Source organism: Stenella coeruleoalba, assembly GCF_951394435.1.
Source record: "Stenella coeruleoalba genome assembly, contig: scaffold_80, whole genome shotgun sequence".
NCBI lineage: Eukaryota > Metazoa > Chordata > Mammalia > Artiodactyla > Delphinidae > Stenella > Stenella coeruleoalba.
This window is the reverse complement of record NW_027646004.1, coordinates 931,817-950,148: the sequence shown is the minus strand read 5'-3', so window position 1 is coordinate 950,148 and position 18,332 is coordinate 931,817. Positions and strand designations below refer to the sequence as shown.

Below are 18,332 nucleotides of genomic sequence, written 5' to 3'. Positions count from 1 at the left end.
AGGAAGAATACCTTAAACCTGGAGAGTTAAGACCCGTGTAATGGGTACCATGCAATATGACTTCAAAGGGTCTTCATTTGCTCACCGAACCTCTCCAATCCTATCACTGCTGCGTTTATGCCCCTGTACACATGCTTGATTCTCTTTCGGAGACATAGCAATCCATAGGTTTTAAGATACTTACTAGTCAGGTACATTCTTAGGCGTTTAATATGCGGTGTTGAGTCCATTTCGTTGAGCAAGGAGTAGCTCTTGTCTATTCCATATTTGACTTAAGGAACTTTATCTGTGCTCATTTCAATCTCTGGTTTTATGCAGCACCCCAACTCACCTTTCCCCTTAAGCAAGCATAAGTTGGTTTTCTAAATTTGAGACCCTGTTCTGTTCTGTAATTCAGTTCCTGTGTAGCCAAGTTTACATTCCGTGTATTACTGATATCTTATGATGTTTCTTTTTCTGTGTGACTTATTTCAGTTAGAATCATCATACCTGAATCCACTCATTGTGATGCTAAGGGCCTGATGACATAGATTTCATTGCTGAGTGATATTGCTTTGTAAGTAAATACCACAACTTCTTTATCCATTTTTCACTTTCTGCGATGTTGAACTTGTACTGTAAACGAGGTTCTTGTAAACAGAGCCGTTCCAAACTTTGGGGTGGCTGTGTCTTTTTGATTTTAATTTCCCTAAGATATAGGACCATAAGTGGAAGTGCCCTAGGTTCTGTTGCTTTGTTTTTTAGATGTTTCAGGAAACACCATACACTTCTCCTGAGTGTCTGTTGGCAATTTACATCCCGCCCATCAGCATAACAAGGCTCCCAGTTCTCCATGGCCTGTCCTGCCTTTCTGGATTTTACACTTTTTTCAGATGGCCCTTTTGACCGGGGGAAGTGAGACTTCATTGTAGTGCAGATTTCCTTTGCAAGCTTGCTTGGTTGGCCAAAAAGGGCGTATGCGTTTTTTCCTGAATATATTCAGGAAAAAACGCATACGTCCTTTTTGGCCAAGTGCATCATTGTGGACGTTCTGCCTCTTTTCCTATGCTTTCAATGCAATTCCAGTCTACCTCCTGAAATCGGTTTCCTGCAATTCTGCCCCGCTTTCAAGTCCTCTTGGCAGCCTTACTTCAGTCTATTTTTGGACGATAGCTGTCATTTATAACTCTGCAGGTTTGTGAATTACAGTGCCCCTGAGCTCCTTTCTTCAACTTGCTTTCTCGTGACCTGGCCGCAACACCGCAGGATGTCTTCAGGCCCTAATCTGGTTCTGGCACGGCACGCTGAGCCTTTGGTTAATTCCTCTTCCTGGTGGGAAATGAGAGTTAAATTTGCCCATCCAGACACCTCCAGCTAGTCTCTCATTGATTCTTGCTTTTCCTGTTCATCTTCCGCAGAAATTGCAAACTGGGCCAAACAGGAGGTTAAAGGGACTGACTCTCCAAGTGGGGAGAGTGTTAGTAAGCGTCTGGAATGTTGCACCCGAGTACCAGGGTACGAAAACTGAGACATATTTGAACACCTCTCCCGATCACATGGTTGATCATACTCTAGGTTCCACATGCATGTTTTAGCTGAAGGAAGAATACCTTAAACCTGGGTAGTTGAAACCCGTGGCATGGGTACCATGCAATATGACTTCAAAGGGTCTTCATTTGCTCACGAACCTCTCCAATCCTATCACTGCTGCGTTTATGCCCCTGTACACATGCTTGATTCTCTTTCGGAGACATAGCAATCCATAGGTTTTAAGATACTTACTAGTCAGGTACATTCTTAGGCGTTTAATATGCGGTGTTGAGTCCATTACGTTGAACAAGGAGTAGCTCTTGTCTATTCCATATTTGGCTTAAGGAACTTTATCTGTGCTCATTTCAATCTCTGGTTTTATGCAGCACCCCAACTCACCTTTACCCTTAAGCAAGCATAAGTTGGTTTTCTAAATTTGAGACCCTGTTCTGTTCTGTAATTCAGTTCCTGTGTAGCCAAGTTTCCATTCCGTGTATTAGTGATATCTTATGATGTTTCTTTTTCTGTGTGACTTATTTCAGTTAGAATCATCATACCTGAATCCACTCATTGTGCTGCTAAGGGCCTGATGACATAGATTTCATTGCTGAGTGTTATTGCTTTGTAAGTAAATACCACAGCTTCTTTATCCATTTTTCATTTTCTGCGATGTTGAACTTGTACTGTAAACGAGGTTCTTGTAAACAGAGGCGTCCCAAACTTTGGGGTGGCTGTGTCTTTTTGATTTTAATTTCCCTAAGCTATAGGACCATAAGTGGAAGTGCCCTAGGCTCTGTTGCTTTGTTTTTTCGATGTTTCAGGAAACACCATACACTTCTCCCGAATGTCTGTTGGCAATTTACATCCCGCCCATCAGCATAACAAGGCTCCCAGTTCTCCATGGCCTGTCCTGCCTTTCTGGATTTTACACTTTTTTCAGATGGCCCTTTTGACCGGGGGGAAGTGAGACTTCATTGTAGTGCAGATTTCCTTTGCAAGCTTGCTTGGTTGGCCAAAAAGGGCGTATGCGTTTTTTCCTGAATATATTCAGGAAAAAACGCATACGCCCTTTTTGGCCAAGTGCATCATTGTGGACGTTCTGCCTCTTTTCCTATGCTTTCAATGCAATTCCAGTCTACCTCCTGAAATCGGTTTCCTGCAATTCTGCCCCGCTTTCAAGTCCTCTTGGCAGCCTTACTTCAGTCTATTTTTGGACGATAGCTGTCATTTATAACTCTGCAGGTTTGTGAATTACAGTGCCCCTGAGCTCCTTTCTTCAACTCGCTTTCTTGTGAGCTGGCCGCAACACCGCAGGATGGCTTCAGGCCCTAATCTGGTTCCGGCACGGCACGCTGAGCCTTTGGTTAATTCCTCCTCCTGGTGGGAAATGAGAGTTAAATTTGCCCGTCCAGACACCTCCAGCTAGTCTCTCATTGGTTCTCGCTATTCCTGTTCATCTTCCGCAGAAATTGCAAACAGGGCCAAACAGGAGGTTAAAGGGACTTACTCTCCAAGTCGGGAGAGTCATAGTAAAGCGTCTGGAATGTTGCACCCGAGTACCAGGGTACGAAAACTGAGACATATTTGAACACGTCTCCCGATCACATGGTTGATCATACTCTGGGTTCCACATGCGTGTTTTAGCTAGAGGAAGAATACCTAAAACCTGGGTAGTTGAAACCCGTGGAATGGGTACCATGCAATATGACTTCAAAGGGTCTTCATTTGCTCACCGAACCTCTCCAATCCTATCACTGCTGCGTTTATGCCCCTGTACACATGCTTGATTCTCTTTCGGAGACATAGCAATCCATAGGTTTTAAGATACTTACTAGTCAGGTACATTCTTAGGCGTTTAATATGCGGTGTTGAGTCCATTTCGTTGAGCAAGGAGTAGCTCTTGTCTATTCCATATTTGGCTTAAGGAACTTTATCTGTGCTCATTTCAATCTCTGGTTTTATGCAGCACCCCAACTCACCTTTCCCCTTAAGCAAGCATAAGTTGGTTTTCTAAATTTGAGACCCTGTTCTGTTTTGGAATGCAGTTCCTGTGTAGCCATGTTTACATTCCGTGTATTAGTGATATCTTATGATGTTTCTTTTTCTGTGTGACTTATTTCAGTTAGAATCATCGTACCTGAATCCACTCATTATGCTGCTACGGGCCTGATGACATAGATTTCACTGCTGAGTGATACTGCATTGTACGTAAGTACCACAAGTTCTTTATCCATTTTTCACTTTCTGTGATATTGAACTTGTACGGTAAACGAGGTTCTTGTAAACGGAGGCATCCCAAACTTTGGGGTGGCTGTGTCTTTTTGATTTTAATTTTCCTAAGCTATAGGACCATAAGTGGAAGTGCCCTAGGCTCTGTTGCTTCGTTTTTTAGATGTTTCAGGAAACACCATACACTTCTCCTGAGTGTCTGTTGGCAATTTACATCCCGCCCATCAGCATAACAAGGCTCCCAGTTCTCAATGGCCTGTTGCCTTTCTGGATTTTACACTTTTTTCAGATGGCCCTTTTGACCGGGGGGAAGTGAGACTTCATTGTAGTGCAGATTTCCTTTGCAAGCTTGCTTGGTTGGCCAAAAAGGGCGTATGCGTTTTTTCCTGAATATATTCAGGAAAAAACGCATACGCCCTTTTTGGCCAAGTGCATCATTGTGGACGTTCTGCCTCTTTTCCTATGCTTTCAATGCAATTCCAGTCTACCTCCTGAAATCGGTTTCCTGCAATTCTGCCCTGCTTTCAAGTCCTCTTGGCAGCCTTACTTTAGTCTATTTTTGGACGATAGCTGTCATTTATAACTCTGCAGGTTTGTGAATTACAGTGCCCCTGAGCTCCTTTCTTCAACTCGCTTTCTTGTGACCTGGCCGCAACACCGCAGGATGGCTTCAGGCCCTAATCTGGTTCCGGCCCGGCATGCTGAGCCTTTGGTTAATTCCTCTTCCTGGTGGGAAATGAGAGTTAAATTTGCCCGTCCAGACACCTCCAGCTAGCCTCTCATTGATTCTCGCTATTCCTGTTCATCTTCCGCAGAAATTGCAAACTGGGCCAAACAGGAGGTTAAAGGGACTGACTCTCCAAGTCGGGAGAGTCTTAGTAAAGCGTCTGGAATGTTGCACCCGAGTACCAGGGTACGAAAACTGAGACATATTTGAACACGTCTCCCGATCACATGGTTGATCATACTCTGGGTTCCACATGCGTGTTTTAGCTAGAGGAAGAATACCTAAAACCTGGGTAGTTGAAACCCGTGGAATGGGTACCATGCAATATGACTTCAAAGGGTCTTCATTTGCTCACCGAACCTCTCCAATCCTATCACTGCTGCGTTTATGCCCCTGTACACATGCTTGATTCTCTTTCGGAGACATAGTAATCCATAGGTTTTAAGATACTTACTAGTCAGGTACATTCTTAGGCGTTTAATATGGGGTGTTGAGTCCATTTCGTTGAGCAAGGAGTAGCTCTTGTCTATTCCATATTTGGCTTAAGGAACTTTATCTGTGCTCATTTCAATCTCTGGTTTTATGCAGCACCCCAACTCACCTTTCCCCTTAAGCAAGCATAAGTTGGTTTTCTAAATTTGAGACCCTGTTCTGTTTTGGAATGCAGTTCCTGTGTAGCCAAGTTTACATTCCGTGTATTAGTGATATCTTATGATGTTTCTTTTTCTGTGTGACTTATTTCAGTTAGAATCATCGTACCTGAATCCACTCATTATGCTGCTACGGGCCTGATGACATAGATTTCACTGCTGAGTGATACTGCATTGTACGTAAGTACCACAAGTTCTTTATCCATTTTTCACTTTCTGTGATATTGAACTTGTACGGTAAACGAGGTTCTTGTAAACGGAGGCGTCCCAAACTTTGGGGTGGCTGTGTCTTTTTGATTTTAATTTCCCTAAGCTATAGGACCATAAGTGGAAGTGCCCTAGGCTCTGTTGCTTCGTTTTTTAGATGTTTCAGGAAACACCATACACTTCTCCCGAATGTCTGTTGGCAATTTACATCCCGCCCATCAGCATAACAAGGCTCCCAGTTCTCAATGGCCTGTTGCCTTTCTGGATTTTACACTTTTTTCAGATGGCCCTTTTGACCGGGGGGAAGTGAGACTTCATTGTAGTGCAGATTTCCTTTGCAAGCTTGCTTGGTTGGCCAAAAAGGGCGTATGCGTTTTTTCCTGAATATATTCAGGAAAAAACGCATACGCCCTTTTTGGCCAAGTGCATCATTGTGGACGTTCTGCCTCTTTTCCTATGCTTTCAATGCAATTCCAGTCTACCTCCTGAAATCGGTTTCCTGCAATTCTGCCCTGCTTTCAAGTCCTCTTGGCAGCCTTACTTTAGTCTATTTTTGGACGATAGCTGTCATTTATAACTCTGCAGGTTTGTGAATTACAGTGCCCCTGAGCTCCTTTCTTCAACTCGCTTTCTTGTGACCTGGCCGCAACACCGCAGGATGGCTTCAGGCCCTAATCTGGTTCCGGCCCGGCATGCTGAGCCTTTGGTTAATTCCTCTTCCTGGTGGGAAATGAGAGTTAAATTTGCCCGTCCAGACACCTCCAGCTAGCCTCTCATTGATTCTCGCTATTCCTGTTCATCTTCCGCAGAAATTGCAAACTGGGCCAAACAGGAGGTTAAAGGGACTGACTCTCCAAGTCGGGAGAGTCTTAGTAAAGCGTCTGGAATGTTGCACCCGAGTACCAGGGTACGAAAACTGAGACATATTTGAACACGTCTCCCGATCACATGGTTGATCATACTCTGGGTTCCACATGCGTGTTTTAGCTAGAGGAAGAATACATAAAACCTGGGTAGTTGAAACCCGTGGAATGGGTACCATGCAATATGACTTCAAAGGGTCTTCATTTGCTCACCGAACCTCTCCAATCCTATCACTGCTGCGTTTATGCCCCTGTACACATGCTTGATTCTCTTTCGGAGACATAGCAATCCATAGGTTTTAAGATACTTACTAGTCAGGTACATTCTTAGGCGTTTAATATGGGGTGTTGAGTCCATTTCGTTGAGCAAGGAGTAGCTCTTGTCTATTCCATATTTGGCTTAAGGAACTTTATCTGTGCTCATTTCAATCTCTGGTTTTATGCAGCACCCCAACTCACCTTTCCCCTTAAGCAAGCATAAGTTGGTTTTCTAAATTTGAGACCCTGTTCTGTTTTGGAATGCAGTTCCTGTGTAGCCAAGTTTACATTCCGTGTATTAGTGATATCTTATGATGTTTCTTTTTCTGTGTGACTTATTTCAGTTAGAATCATCGTACCTGAATCCACTCATTATGCTGCTACGGGCCTGATGACATAGATTTCACTGCTGAGTGATACTGCATTGTACGTAAGTACCACAAGTTCTTTATCCATTTTTCACTTTCTGTGATATTGAACTTGTACGGTAAACGAGGTTCTTGTAAACGGAGGCGTCCCAAACTTTGGGGTGGCTGTGTCTTTTTGATTTTAATTTCCCTAAGCTATAGGACCATAAGTGGAAGTGCCCTAGGCTCTGTTGCTTCGTTTTTTAGATGTTTCAGGAAACACCATACACTTCTCCTGAGTGTCTGTTGGCAATTTACATCCCGCCCATCAGCATAACAAGGCTCCCAGTTCTCAATGGCCTGTTGCCTTTCTGGATTTTACACTTTTTTCAGATGGCCCTTTTGACCGGGGGGAAGTGAGACTTCATTGTAGTGCAGATTTCCTTTGCAAGCTTGCTTGGTTGGCCAAAAAGGGCGTATGCGTTTTTTCCTGAATATATTCAGGAAAAAACGCATACGCCCTTTTTGGCCAAGTGCATCATTGTGGACGTTCTGCCTCTTTTCCTATGCTTTCAATGCAATTCCAGTCTACCTCCTGAAATCGGTTTCCTGCAATTCTGCCCTGCTTTCAAGTCCTCTTGGCAGCCTTACTTTAGTCTATTTTTGGACGATAGCTCTCATTTATAACTCTGCAGGTTTGTGAATTACAGTGCCCCTGAGCTCCTTTCTTCAACTCGCTTTCTTGTGACCTGGCCGCAACACCGCATGATGGCTTCAGGCCCTAATCTGGTTCCGGCCCGGCATGCTGAGCCTTTGGTTAATTCCTCTTCCTGGTGGGAAATGAGAGTTAAATTTGCCCGTCCAGACACCTCCAGCTAGCCTCTCATTGATTCTCGCTATTCCTGTTCATCTTCCGCAGAAATTGCAAACTGGGCCAAACAGGAGGTTAAAGGCACTGACTCTCCAAGTCGGGAGAGTATTAGTAAAGCGTCTGGAATGTTGCACCCGAGTACCAGGGTACGAAAACTGAGACATATTTGAACACGTCTCCCGATCACATGGTTGATCATACTCTGGGTTCCACATGCGTGTTTTAGCTAGAGGAAGAATACCTAAAACCTGGGTAGTTGAAACCCGTGGAATGGGTACCATGCAATATGACTTCAAAGGGTCTTCATTTGCTCACCGAACCTCTCCAATCCTATCACTGCTGCGTTTATGCCCCTGTACACATGCTTGATTCTCTTTCGGAGACATAGCAATCCATAGGTTTTAAGATACTTACTAGTCAGGTACATTCTTAGGCGTTTAATATGGGGTGTTGAGTCCATTTCGTCGAGCAAGGAGTAGCTCTTGTCTATTCCATATTTGGCTTAAGGAACTTTATCTGTGCTCATTTCAATCTCTGGTTTTATGCAGCACCCCAACTCACCTTTCCCCTTAAGCAAGCATAAGTTGGTTTTCTAAATTTGAGACCCTGTTCTGTTTTGGAATGCAGTTCCTGTGTAGCCAAGTTTACATTCCGTGTATTAGTGATATCTTATGATGTTTCTTTTTCTGTGTGACTTATTTCAGTTAGAATCATCGTACCTGAATCAACTCATTATGCTGCTACGGGCCTGATGACATAGATTTCACTGCTGAGTGATACTGCATTGTACGTAAGTACCACAAGTTCTTTATCCATTTTTCACTTTCTGTGATATTGAACTTGTACGGTAAACGAGGTTCTTGTAAACGGAGGCGTCCCAAACTTTGGGGTGGCTGTGTCTTTTTGATTTTAATTTCCCTAAGCTATAGGACCATAAGTGGAAGTGCCCTAGGCTCTGTTGCTTCGTTTTTTAGATGTTTCAGGAAACACCATACACTTCTCCTGAGTGTCTGTTGGCAATTTACATCCCGCCCATCAGCATAACAAGGCTCCCAGTTCTCAATGGCCTGTTGCCTTTCTGGATTTTACACTTTTTTCAGATGGCCCTTTTGACCGGGGGGAAGTGAGACTTCATTGTAGTGCAGATTTCCTTTGCAAGCTTGCTTGGTTGGCCAAAAAGGGCGTATGCGCTTTTTCCTGAATATATTCAGGAAAAAACGCATACGCCCTTTTCGGCCAAGTGCATCATTGTGGACGTTCTGCCTCTTTTCCTATGCTTTCAATGCAATTCCAGTGTACCTCCTGAAATCGGTTTCCTGCAATTCTGCCCCGCTTTCAAGTCCTCTTGGCAGCCTTACTTCAGTGTATTTTTGGACGATAGCTGTCATTTATAACTCTGCAGGTTTGTGAATTACAGTGCCCCTGAGCTCCTTTCTTCAACTCGCTTTCTTGTGACCTGGCCGCAACACCGCAGGATAGCTTCAGGCCCTAATCTGGTTCCGGCACGGCACGCTGAGCCTCTGGTTATTTCCTCTTCCTGGTGGGAAATGAGAGTTAAATTTGCCCGTCCAGACACCTCCAGCTACCCTCTCATTGGTTCTCGCTATTCCTGTTCATCTTCCGCAGAAATTGCAAACTGTGCCAAACAGGAGGTTAAAGGCGCTGACTCTCCAAGTGGGGAGAGTGTTAGTAAAGCGTCTGGAATGTTGCACCCGAGTACCAGGGTACGAAAACTGAGACATATTTGAACACGTCTCCCGATCACATGGTTGATCATACTCTGGGTTCCACATGCATGTTTTAGCTGAAGGAAGAATACCTTAAACCTGGAGAGTTGAGACCCGTGTAATGGGTACCATGCAATATGACTTCAAAGGGTCTTCATTTGCTCACGAACATCTCCAATCCTATCACTGCTGCGTTTATGCCCCTGTACACATGCTTGATTCTCTTTCGGAGACATAGCAATCCATAGGTTTTAACATACTTACTAGTCAGGTGCATTCTTAGGCGTTTAATATGGGGTTTTGTGTCCATTTCGTTGAGCAAGGAGTAGCTCTTGTCTATTCCATATTTGGCTTAAGGAACTTTATCTGTGCTCATTCCAATCTCTGGTTTTATGCAGCACCCCAACTCACCTTTCCCCTTAAGCAAGCATAAGTTGGTTTTCTAAATTTGAGACCCTGTTCTGTTTTGGAATGCAGTTCCTGTGTAGCCAAGTTTACATTCCGTGTATTAGTGATATCTTATGATGTTTCTTTTTCTGTGTGACTTATTTCAGTTAGAATCATCGTACCTGAATCCACTCATTATGCTGCTACGGGCCTGATGACATAGATTTCATTGCTGAGTGATACTGCATTGTACGTAAGTACCACAAGTTCTTTATCCATTTTTCACTTTCTGTGATATTGAACTTGTACGGTAAACGAGGTTCTTGTAAACGGAGGCGTCCCAAACTTTGGGGTGGCTGTGTCTTTTTGATTTTAATTTCCCTAAGCTATAGGACCATAAGTGGCAGTGCCCTAGGCTCTGTTGCTTTGTTTTTTAGATGTTTAAGGAAACACCATACACTTCTCCCGAGTGTCTGTTGGCAATTTACATCCCGCCCATCAGTATAACAAGGCTCCCAGTTCTCCATGGCCTGTCCTGCCTTTCTGGATTTTACACTTTTTTCAGATGGCCCTTTTGACCGGGGGGAAGTGAGACTTCATTGTAGTGCAGATTTCCTTTGCAAGCTTGCTTGGTTGGCCAAAAAGGGCGTATGCGTTTTTTCCTGAATATATTCAGGAAAAAACGCATACGCCCTTTTTGGCCAAGTGCATCATTGTGGACATTCGGCCTCTTTTCCTATGCTTTCAATGCAATTCCAGTCTACCTCCTGAAATCGGTTTCCTGCAATTCTGCCCCGCTTTCAAGTCCTCTTGGCAGCCTTACTTCAGTCTATTTTTGGACGATAGCTGTCATTTATAACTCTGCAGGTTTGTGAATTACAGTGCCCCTGAGCTCCTTTCTTCAACTCGCTTTCTTTTGAGCTGGCCACAACATCGCAGGATGGCTTCAGGCCCTAATCTGGTTCCGGTACGGCACGCTGAGCCTTTGGTTATTTCCTCTTCCTGGTGGGAAATGAGAGTTAAATTTGCCCGTCCAGACACCTCCAGCTAGCCTCTCATTGGTTCTCGCTATTCCTGTTCATCTTCCGCAGAAATTGCAAACTGTGCCAAACAGGAGGTTAAAGACGCTGACTCTCCAAGTGGGGAGAGTGTTAGTAAAGCGTCTGGAATGTTGCACCCGAGTACCAGGGTACGGAAACTGAGACATATTTGAACACGTCTCCCGATCACATGGTTGATCATACTCTGGGTTCCACATGCATGTTTTAGCTGAAGGAAGAATACCTAAAACCTGGGTAGTTGAAACCCGTGGAATGGGTACCATGCAAAATGACTTCAAAGGGTCTTCATTTGCTTACCGAACATCTCCAATCCTATCACTGCTGCGTTTATGCCCCTGTACACATGCTTGATTCTCTTTTGGAGACATAGCAATCCATAGGTTTTAAGATACTTACTAGTCAGGTACATTCTTAGGCGTTTAATATGCGGTGTTGAGTCCATTTCGTTGAGCAAGGAGTAGCTCTTGTCTATTCCATATTTGGCTTAAGGAACTTTATCTGTGCTCATTTCAATCTCTGGTTTTATGCAGCACCCCAACTCACCTTTACCCTTAAGCAAGCATAAGTTGGTTTTCTAAATTTGAGAACCTGTTCTGTTCTGTCATTCAGTTCCTGTGTAGCCAAGTTTACAATCCGTGTATTAGTGATATCTTATGATGTTTCTTTTTCTGTGTGACTTATTTCAGTTAGAATCATCATACCTGAATCCACTCATTGTGCTGCTAAGGGCCTGATGACACAGATTTCATTGCTGAGTGATATTGCTTTGTAAGTAAATACCACAACTTCTTTATCCATTTTTCACTTTCTGCGATGTTGAACTTGTACTGTAAACGAGGTTCTTGTAAACAGAGCCGTTCCAAACTTTGGGGTGGCTGTGTCTTTTTGATTTTAATTTCCCTAAGCTATAGGACCATAAGTGGAAGTGCCCTAGGTTCTGTTGCTTTGTTTTTTAGATGTTTCAGGAAACACCATACACTTCTCCGTAGTGTCTGTTGGCAATTTACATCCCGCCCATCAGCATAACAAGGCTCCCAGTTCTCCATGGCCTGTCCTGCGTTTCTGGATTTTACACTTTTTTCAGATGGCCCTTTTGCCCGGGGGGAAGTGAGACTTCATTGTAGTGCAGATTTCCTTTGCAAGCTTGCTTGGTTGGCCAAAAAGGGCGTATGCGTTTTTTCCTGAATATATTCAGGAAAAAACGCATACGCCCTTTTTGGCCAAGTGCATCATTGTGTACGTTCTGCCTCTTTTCCTATGCTTTCAATGCAATTCCAGTCTACCTCCTGAAATCGGTTTCCTGCAATTCTGCCCCGCTTTCAAGTCCTCTTGGCAGCCTTACTTCAGTCTATTTTTGGACGATAGCTGTCATTTATAACTCTACAGGTTTGTGAATTACAGTGCCCCTGAGCTCCTTTCTTCAACTCGCTTTCTTGTGAGCTGGCCGCAACACCGCAGGATGGCTTCAGGCCCTAATCTGGTTCCGGCACGGCACGCTGAGCCTTTGGTTATTTCCTCTTCCTGGTGGGAAATGAGAGTTAAATTTGCCCGTTCAGACACCTCCAGGTAGTCTCTCATTGGTTCTCGCTATTCCTGTTCATCTTCCGCAGAAATTGCAAACTGGGCCAAACAGGAGGTTAAAGGGACTGACTCTCCAAGTCGGGAGAGTGTTAGTAAAGCGTCTGGAATGTTGCACCCGAGTACCAGGGTACGAAAACTGGGACATATTTGAACACGTCTCCCGATCACATGGTTGATCATACTCTAGGTTCCACATGCATGTTTTAGCTGAAGGAAGAATACCTTAAACCTGGGTAGGTGAAACCCGTGGAATGGGTACCATGCAATATGACTTCAAAGGGTCTTCATTTGCTCACCGAACCTCTCCAATCCTATCACTGCTGCGTTTATGCCCCTGTACACATGCTTGATTCTCTTTCGGAGACATAGCAATCCATAGGTTTTAAGATACTTACTAGTCAGGTGCATTCTTAGGCGTTTAATATGCGGTGTTGAGTCCATTTCGTTGAGCAAGGAGTAGCTCTTGTCTATTCCATATTTGGCTTAAGGAACTTTATCTGTGCTCATTCCAATCTCTGGTTTTATGCAGCACCCCAACTCACCTTTCCCCTTAAGCAAGCATAAGTTGGTTTTCTAAATTTGAGACCCTGTTCTGTTCTGTAATTCAGTTCCTGTGTAGCCAAGTTTACATTCCGTGTATTAGTGATATCTTATGATGTTTCTTTTTCTGTGTGACTTATTTCAGTTAGAATCATCGTACCTGAATCCACTCATTATGCTGCTACGGGCCAGATGACATAGATTTCATTGCTGAGTGATACTGCATTGTACGTAAGTACCACAAGTTCTTTATCCATTTTTCACTTTCTGTGATATTGAACTTGTACGGTAAACGAGGTTCTTGCAAACAGAGGCGTCCCAAACTTTGGGGTGGCTGTGTCTTTTTGATTTTAAATTCCCTAATCTATAGGACCATAAGTGGAATTGCCCTAGGCTCTGTTGCTTTGTTTTTTAGATGTTTCAGGAAACACCATACACTTCTCCCGAGTGTTTGTTGGCAGTTTACATCCTGCCCATCAGCATAACAAGGCTCCCAGTTCTCCATGGCCTGTCCTGCCTTTCTGGATTTTACACTTTTTTCAGATGGCCCTTTTGACCGGGGGAAGTGAGACTTCATTGTAGTGCAGATTTCCTTTGCAAGCTTGTTTGGTTGGCCAAAAAGGGCGTATGCGTTTTTTCCTGAATATATTCAGGAAAAAACGCATACGCCCTTTTTGGCCAAGTGCATCATTGTGGACGTTCTGCCTCTTTTCCTATGCTTTCAATGCAATTCCAGTCTACCTCCTGAAATCGGTTTCCTGCAATTCTGCCCCGCTTTCAAGTCCTCTTGGCAGCCTTACTTCAGTCTATTTTTGGATGATAGCTGTCATTTATAACTCTGCAGGTTTGTGAATTACAGTGCCCCTGAGCTCCTTTCTTCAACTCGCTTTCTTGTGACCTGGCCGCAACACCACAGGATGGCTTCAGGCCCTAATCTGGTTCCGGCCAGGCATGCTGAGCCTTTGGTTAATTCCTCTTCCTGGTGGGAAATGAGAGTTAAATTTGCCCGTCCAGACACCTCCAGCTAGTCTCTCATTGGTTCTCGCTATTCCTGTTCATCTTCCGCAGAAATTGCAAACTGGGCCAAACAGGAGGTTAAAGACGCTGACTCTCCAAGTGGGGAGAGTGTTAGTAAAGCGTCTGGAATGTTGCACCCGAGTACCAGGGGAGGAAAACTGAGACATATTTGAACACGTCTCCCGATCACATGGTTGATCATACTCTGGGTTCCACATGCATGTTTTAGCTGAAGGAAGAATACCTTAAACCTGGAGAGTTAAGACCCGTGTAATGGGTACCATGCAATATGACTTCAAAGGGTCTTCATTTGCTCACCGAACCTCTCCAATCCTATCACTGCTGCGTTTATGCCCCTGTACACATGCTTGATTATCTTTCGGAGACATAGCAATCAATAGGTTTTAAGATACTTACTAGTCAGGTACATTCTTAGGCGTTTAATATGGGGTGTTGAGTCCATTTTGTTGAGCAAGGAGTAGCTCTTGTCTATTCCATATTTGGCTTAAGGAACTTTATCTGTGCTCATTTCAATCTCTGGTTTTATGGAGCACCCCAACTCACCTTTACCCTTAAGCAAGCATAAGTTGGTTTTCTAAATTTGAGACCCTGTTCTGTTCTGTAATTCAGTTCCTGTGTAGCCAAGTTTACATTCCGTGTATTACTGATATCTTATGATGTTTCTTTTTCTGTGTGACTTATTTCAGTTAGAATCATCATACCTGAATCCACTCATTGTGCAGCTAAGGGCCTGATGACACAGATTTCATTGCTGAGTGATATTGCTTTGTAAGTAAATACCACAACTTCTTTATCCATTTTTCACTTTCTGCGATGTTGAACTTGTACTGTAAACGAGGTTCTTGTAAACAGAGCCGTTCCAAACTTTGGGGTGGCTGTGTCTTTTTGATTTTAATTTCCCTAAGCTATAGGACCATAAGTGGAAGTGCCCTAGGTTCTGTTGCTTTGTTTTTTAGATGTTTCAGGAAACACCATACACTTCTCCCGAGTGGTTGTTGGCAATTTACATCCCGCCCATCAGCATAACAAGGCTCCCAGTTCTCCATGGCCTGTCCTGCCTTTCTGGATTTTACACTTTTTTCAGATGGCCCGTTTGACCGGGGGGAAGTGAGACTTCATTGTAGTGCAGATTTCCTTTGCAAGCTTGCTTGGTTGGCCAAAAAGGGCGTATGCGTTTTTTCCTGAATATATTCAGGAAAAAACGCATACGCCCTTTTTGGCCAAGTGCATCATTGTGGACGTTCTGCCTCTTTTCCTATGCTTTCAATGCAATTCCAGTCTACCTCCTGAAATCGGTTTCCTGCAATTCTGCCCCGCTTTCAAGTCCTCTTGGCAGCCTTACTTCAGTCTATTTTTGGACGATAGCTGTCATTTATAACTCTGCAGGTTTGTGAATTACAGTGCCCCTGAGCTCCTTTCTTCAACTCGCTTTCTTTTGAGCTGGCCGCAACACCGCAGGATGGCTTCAGGCCCTAATCTGGTTCCGGTACGGCACACTGAGCCTTTGGTTATTTCCTCTTTCTGGTGGGAAATGAGAGTTAAATTTGCCCGTCCAGACACCTCCAGCTAGCCTCTCATTGGTTCTCGCTATTCCTGTTCATCTTCCACAGAAATTGCAAACTTGGCCAAACAGGAGGTTAAAGGCGCTGACTCTCCAAGAGGGGAGAGTGTTAGTAAAGTGTCTGGAATGTTGCACCCGAGTACCAGGGGAGGAAAACTGAGACATATTTGAACACGTCTCCCGTTCACATGGTTGATCATACTCTGGGTTCCACATGCATGTTTTAGCTGAAGGAAGAATACCTAAAACCTGGGTAGTTGAAACCCGTGGAATGGGTACCATGCAATATGACTTCAAAGGGTCTTCATTTGCTCACCGAACCTCTCCAATCCTATCACTGCTGCGTTTATGCCCCTGTACACATGCTTGATTCTCTTTTGGAGACATAGCAATCCATAGGTTTTAAGATACTTACTAGTCAGGTACATTCTTAGGCGTTTAATATGCGGTGCTGAGTCCATTTCGTTGAGCAAGGAGTAGCTCTTGTCTATTCCATATTTGGCTTAAGGAAATTTATCTGTGCTCATTTCAATCTCTGGTTTTATGCAGCACCCCAACTCACCTTTCCCCTTAAGCAAGCATAAGTTGGTTTTCTAAATTTGAGAACCTGTTCTGTTTTGGAATTCAGTTCCTGTGTAGCCAAGTTTACATTCCGTGTATTAGTGATATCTTATGATGTTTCTTTTTCTGTGTGACTTATTTCAGTTAGAATCATCGTACCTGAATAGTCATTATGCTGCTACGGGCCTGATGACATAGATTTCATTGCTGAGTGATACTGCATTGTACGTAAGTACCACAAGTTCTTTATCCATTTTTCACTTTCTGTGATATTGAACTTGTACGGTAAACGAGGTTCTTGTAAACAGAGGCGTCCCAAACTTTGGGGTGGCTGTGTCTTTTTGATTTTAATTTCCCTAAGCTATAGGACCATAAGTGGAAGTGCCCTAGGCTCTGTTGCTTTGTTTTTTAGATGTTTCAGGAAACACCATACACTTCTCCCGAGTGTCTGTTGGCAATTTACATCCCGCCCATCAGCATAACAAGGCTCCCAGTTCTCCATGGCCTGTCCTGCCTTTCTGGATTTTACACTTTTTTCAGATGGCCCTTTTGACCGGGAGGAAGTGAGACTTCATTGTAGTGCAGATTTCCTTTGCAAGCTTGCTTGGTTGGCCAAAAAGGGCGTATGCGTTTTTTCCTGAATATATTCAGGAAAAAACGCATACGCCCTTTTTAGCCAAGTGCATCATTGTGGACGTTTTGCCTCTTTTCCTATGCTTTCAATGCAATTCCAGTCTACCTCCTGAAATCGGTTTCCTGCAATTCTGCCCCGCTTTCAAGTCCTCTTGGCAGCCTTACTTCAGTCTATTATTGGACGATAGCTGTCATTTATAACTCTGCAGGTTTGTGAATTACAGTGCCCCTGAGCTCCTTTCTTCAACTTGCTTTCTTGTGACCTGGCCGCAACACTGCAGGATGGCTTCAGGCCCTAATCTGGTTCCGGCACGGCACGCTGAGCCTCTGGTTATTTCCTCTTCCTGGTGGGAAATGAGAGTTAAATTTGCCCGTCCAGACACCTCCAGCTAGTCTCTCATTGGTTCTCGCTATTCCTGTTCATCTTCCGCAGAAATTGCAAACTGGGCCAAACAGGAGGTTAAAGACACTGACTCTCCAAGTGGGGAGAGTGTTAGTAAAGCGTCTGGAATGTTGCACCCGAGTACCAGGGGAGGAAAAGCAAGACATATTTGAACACGTCTCCCGATCACATGGTTGATCATACTCTGGGTTCCACATGCATGTTTTAGCTGAAGGAAGAATACCTAAAACCTGGGTAGTAGAAACCCGTGGAATGGGTACCATGCAATATGACTTCAAAGGGTCTTCATTTGCTCACCGAACCTCTCCAATCCTATCACTGCTGCGTTTATGCCCCTGTACACATGCTTGATTCTCTTTCGGAGACATAGCAATCCCTAGATTTTAAGATACTTACTAGTCAGGTACATTCTTAGGCGTTTAATATGCGGTGTTGAGTCCATTTCTTTGAGCAAGGAGTAGCTCTTGTCTATTCCATATTTGGCTTAAGGAACTTTATCTGTGCTCATTTCAATCTCTGGTTTTATGCAGCACCCCAACTCACCTTTACCCTTAAGCAAGCATAAGTTGGTTTTCTCAATTTGAGACCCTGTTCTGTTCTGTAATTCAGTTCCTGTGTAGCCAAGTTTACATTCCGTGTATTAGTGATATCTTATGATGTTTCTTTTTCTGTGTGACTTATTTCAGTTGGAATCATCATACCTGAATCCACTCATTGTGCAGCTAAGGGCCTGATGACACAGATTTCATTGCTGAGTGATATTGCTTTGTAAGTAAATACCACAACTTTTTTATCCATTTTTCACTTTCTGCGATGTTGAACTTGTACTGTAAACGAGGTTCATGTAAACAGAGCTGTTCCAACCTTTGGGGTGGCTGTGTCTTTTTGATTTTAAATTCCCTAAGCTATAGGACCATAAGTGGAAGTGCCCTAGGCTCTGTTGCTTTGTTTTTTAGATGTTTCAGGAAACACCATACAATTCTCCCGAGTGGTTGTTGGCAATTTACATCCCGCCCATCAGCATAACAAGGCTCCCAGTTCTCCATGGCCTGTCCTGCCTTTCTGGATTTTACACTTTTTTCAGAGGACCCTTTTGACCGGGGGGAAGTGAGACTTCATTGTAGTGCAGATTTCCTTTGCAAGCTTGCTTGGTTGGCCAAAAAGGGCGTATGCGTTTTT

The 18,332-nt window shown here is 43.8% G+C and overlaps 1 long non-coding RNA gene across 4 annotated transcripts in view; it reads left to right on the top strand.

Moving 5' to 3' along the window:
- Window positions 1-18,332, top strand: part of LOC307181399 — a 1,189,503-nt gene that overhangs the window by 437,268 nt on the left and 733,903 nt on the right. Inside the window, exon 4 of one of the 4 annotated variants that reach the window (XR_013826675.1) lies at window positions 13,107-13,215. The exons of the other annotated variants lie outside the window; for them this stretch is intronic. This is a non-coding gene — a long non-coding RNA (uncharacterized lncRNA). Of the gene's footprint in view, window positions 1-13,106; window positions 13,216-18,332 lie in introns of those variants that run through there. 4 annotated transcript variants of the gene reach the window in all.